This window comes from Trachymyrmex septentrionalis, unplaced genomic scaffold (assembly GCF_001594115.1).
Source record: "Trachymyrmex septentrionalis isolate Tsep2-gDNA-1 unplaced genomic scaffold, Tsep1.0 scaffold64, whole genome shotgun sequence".
NCBI classification, from domain to species: domain Eukaryota; kingdom Metazoa; phylum Arthropoda; class Insecta; order Hymenoptera; family Formicidae; genus Trachymyrmex; species Trachymyrmex septentrionalis.
In genome coordinates this window covers 52,315-57,190 of record NW_017305821.1, presented here as the reverse complement: position 1 = coordinate 57,190, position 4,876 = coordinate 52,315, and the positions used below count along the sequence as shown (strand labels likewise).

At 31.4% G+C, this 4,876-nt stretch overlaps 1 pseudogene; it reads right to left on the bottom strand.

Moving 5' to 3' along the window:
- Window positions 1-2,782, bottom strand: part of LOC108753076 — a 45,512-nt pseudogene extending 42,730 nt beyond the window's left edge.
- Between the last annotated feature and the right edge of the window lie 2,094 nt (window positions 2,783-4,876).

The window sequence follows — 4,876 nt, the reverse complement described above, 5'->3', positions numbered from 1 at the left end:
CACACACACACACACACACACACACACACACACACACACACACACACACACACACACACACACACACACAATCCAGTTGAATATAAAAATAATATCAATCATTTCCGTGCATTGTGAATATGTTAAATTCAAATTTCTGAATAGGAGATGCAGTTTTTTAATCCAATTGAATAAAAAAAAGTTTTTCTTAAAATGGGCCACAAATACTATTTAATTCAAAATTGTGAGTAGAAAATCCATTTTATTTAAAAATGCATCATAAATGCTATTTTATTAGAATATAAGAAATTTTTTTATTCATAAATATTATTCATAAATAAAAAATTTTTCGTTTTATAATAATTCAACCGAGTTAAAAAAAAGTTGTACCATAAAAATATATCATGAATTCTACTTCATTTAATACTATAATATTATATAAAAAGAGACATAAAAAGAACTATGTAAATATGTGCAATAAATGTTACATATGTAAATTCTTTATTTTTAATTAATAAATTAATCGCTTTTATATATGTATATTTTATATTAATACGTTTTCTTTATTATACAGCTAGCGTAATTTTTTGTATAAAAATTTTAAAATAATAACTATAGAATTTAGTGTAATTACTACTTTAATTTATTTAAACTTTTTACATGTATAAAAATTTCTTATATGGAATTCAATCTATTTATATGGATTTAAAATACGGATTTAGATGGATTGAAAATTTTTAATCCATTTCAATCAGGATATTTTCATATACAGGATGTCTGATAATTGTTCTGATAGAGTTCATAGATGTGTAAAGAGGACTAAACCGAGACGAAAAGTTCTCTACCATTTTGCAATTTTCGCAATAGTTAAGTAAAGGTAGATATTAATTGCTAAACATTACCGAAAATTGGTCTTCAATAATTTTTTACTCAAATACTATCAAATACTATCAAGAAAAACAGCAAGTGATGAAAATTGTTTATTTTCTTCTGTAGAACTTTACAAATTTTTTCAGAATTTTTTATCTACTTGTTAGTAGACTACATTTTCTCATTTTTATTAACATGAAAAAATACAGTATTAAAAAATTCTTAAAAAATTCTTAGAGTTCTATGAGAAGAAAATAAACAATTTTCATCTCTTGCAATTTTTCTATAAAGTTGATAATATTTGAACAAAAAATTATTGAAGACCAATTTTCGCCAATTTTTAGTAATTAATATCTTATTAACTACTGCGAAAATTTCAAAATGGTAAAGGACTTTCTCAGTTTAGTCCGTTCTACATGTGGACGAATTCCGTCACAATTATCGGATACCCTGTGTATGTAAAGGAAATCCGGACAATACGGACGTGTTAAGGTTGAGAAAAAAAAATAACACAATTAAAATTGAGATCAGAAATCATTTTTATTCTTTTAAATCTCTTAAAATACTTAACTTAAAAATAAAATTTAAAAAAATTAAAAAATTTGAACATTAATATGTCGTTTTAATTAAAACATAAAAAAGAGGAACCATCCGCTTTGCCCCCTGGCCAAAGTAAATGGATCATTCGAATAATGCAAATGAAATTTAAAAAATTAGAATCAGTCTTGGTAATTGTTACGAAAGTGACTATCAAATTTTCTATATGTAATGCAGCCTTCATAGGTATTTGATACAATGATTGCACTGGATCAGTCATAAACAAATCATCATACTACATTGTGGTAAAAACTAAACAAAAATGAGATGTAAACTAAACACGTGCCTTTCGTACACTCGAAAAATCATCTATCCCTCCGTATTCCCAGTATTTTCATTGTAATCATATAACAAGTAAAGAGAATGGATCATCCGTTTTGTCCCCACCGGCTTTGTCTCCACCGGCTTTGTCCAAAAGATATACCTAGCGCGAATTTAGAAAAGTTAGAATAAGTGAGCATCAAGTAAAAAGACTTGAAGCATCAAGTAAAAAATTTTAACCTCAAATATACGTTTAAAGACACAGAATTCTTATAAAAAATCATTCACATTAGTTAAGGAACAATCACAGATAATAATTAAGCTACGTACTTAAAGAAAAATCACAAGAAAACACTCAATTTTCTATACGTCTCTATTAAACACAAACGAACGCGATCATATATTGCTTAGTACTTTCATAGCGTCGCTGGTCAGTCTTTCAACTGCTAGAGACTCATAGCGCAATCTCAGATAGATAAGCGAAAATAAAAGGTATTCGCTTTACCCAAGGTGTCCATTTTGCCCGGACTTTCCCTATATATATATATGTATATATATATATATATATATATATATATATATATATATATATATATATATATATATATACGTATATATGTACAATATGAATGTACTACAGGAAGAAAGGGAACGCACCAGATTCGCACGTATATCCGTATACAGGATGATTCAGAAAAATCGTGTGTCCTTGCACAGACGTGTTCCTGGCTAAATTCTAAGACGATTTTTTCTTTACGAAAATTTCATCGACGCTTACTTTTTAATTATTAAAGGATAAAGTTAGCGAATCACAGTTGTGTATAGAAGGTAAGCAGGGGCGGAGCTAGGCGCACTCATCGTCTGACGCGAGCGACCACAAATCAGCTGTCTAAGGACATAAAGTTATTCTGTCTCACATAATAAACACCCACAAACGAGCACTCTCTCTCTCTCTCTCTCTCTCTCTCTCTCTCTCTCTCTCTCTCTCTCTCTGTCTTTCGCTCTCGTTTTCGCTCCCGTTCTCACTCTCTCTCTGTGTCACTTACCTTGCAAAGATTCGCTTTCTTCATGTCGTCATTACTTGATGGATACATTTTGTCAACGTTGAAATTTTGCTTTTACTTTTAATCACAGTTTTAGGACGTATGTTGACCCTAAGATTTATAATTAAGATCTATGTAAACTCTAGATTTACAATAGGTTCTAATGAATTGGGTTCCTACGTTGAGAGAGCCCGTAAATGGTAGTTATTAAAAAATTTCTTATTTTTAGGTTCAAAAAAAGTTTTCTGAATAGAAGCTGTAGATTAAATAATATTAAAAGAAGTCTTATTTGATTGTTCAAGTATCAAAACAGGTTTATAAGGTTTAATTGAAGTTGGAAGAGTTTCAAAGTAGAATTTGAAAATTTTGACTTACGTCACGACTGTGAAGAAGCAATACGAAGATTCTTCACATTCCCGTGTGACAAATTTCAAATAATGAAACAGGAGTTTTTCTTTTAAAAATAGTATATTTGAAAAATGTGACACTTTCATCACTAATTTACTCACGCACTTGATCGATATTCGAGTCGATACTACAAGAATGATTTACGAACTATTCTATCGGTTTATTATTATTAATTAGTACCAATTAATTATTTAACTCGAAATTATTAGGAATAAGAAACGCGTTATACACAACATACACACGTACACAATTCGACGTGATCCGATGCTAAGCCAGAGCTCGACAATAATCAAGCAGGTTAAATTTTATAGATAGAATAGATTAAGAGTAACACAATAGAAATCTGATTTATCGATCGCTTGTTGTTAAGTCAAGCTGCGACTAGAAATTACATTGGTTACAGCATGCTACAAAAGCAGGCATTATTGATTCATTTGACATTATGATTGTGTGCTTCGAGATGATTCATGCGCTGAATTATAGAAATTGTTTGCGTCGCAGCATGTTCCAGCATGCTCCAACATGCACCAGCATGCTTCTGCCATAACTCCTATTCACTTTAACGAGACGGTTAGAATAAATCTTACGATTCAGCGCGTGAATAATCTCGAAGTACACATTCGTAATGTCAAATGAACCAGTAATGCCTTTTGTAGCATATTGTAACCAATGTAGTGTAACGTCCTGGATTAGAACTTACAATGCTCCGCTTTGTTTTCCGGTCAATCTGCTGCACAGACTTTACCAGGGGACGCCCGGAGCGCGGCAACTGATCGAGATGAAATGGTTTTCACTCATAAAAAAAAAATGACGAAACCATATAACACTGAGGGTTCAGTGTCGGTGAACGCAGTGAACTCAGTGAACGCAGTGAATATATTTAGAATAAAACTCAGTGAACGCAGTGAATATATTTAGAATAAAACTCAGTGAACGCAGTGAATATATTTAGAATAAAACTTAGTGAACGCAGTGAATATATTATTAAAAGATGAAACGCAGTGAAACTTGAAATGTACTCGGTGAATATACGCGAATGAAATTTAGATTACGCGGTAGAATAAAAACGTGCGATCAGCACGGGAGTCAGTTAGCAACTGCCAGGGCGTTGTCGATCGTCTTCTTTGTATGCCTCGATCCTTTCGTTAGACTCAATATTTTGGATAGATAATCATGGTATGCGGCTCTGTTTACTTCCAGCATCGATCGATAGCTCCTCTTGAGGCGTAATGGTACTTGATGTTCGCGCAGTGTGATACATGGATTTTCTTAATATTAATTATATTTTATATTTAACAATATAAAAAGGGGAATAATGGAATAATAATAAAAGATAGTTAACAGAATTAAAATATAATGAAAGAGACTTAGTAATTTAAAACTAATAAAATATTTGCATGTCGTTGGGCATGTCTGTGTTATTCGCAATTATATACTTATATTAAAATAATACAATAATGATAAAATAGCAATAATAAAATAGTCATAAAAGTAGTTATAGAGATTAAAAATGCGCGGGTTCAAGCCGGCGTTCCTAAAACCATTAACAAGGTAGAATATAGAGGGAAAAATCGGACGACGTTACAGTAGCTTCCAGTCGCAGCCTGACTTACCAACAAGCCGATAAATCAGATTTCTATTATGTTACTCTTAATTCTGTTCATAAAATCTGCTTAATTGTTGTCGAACCCTGGCTTCGCATCGGATCACGTCGAGTT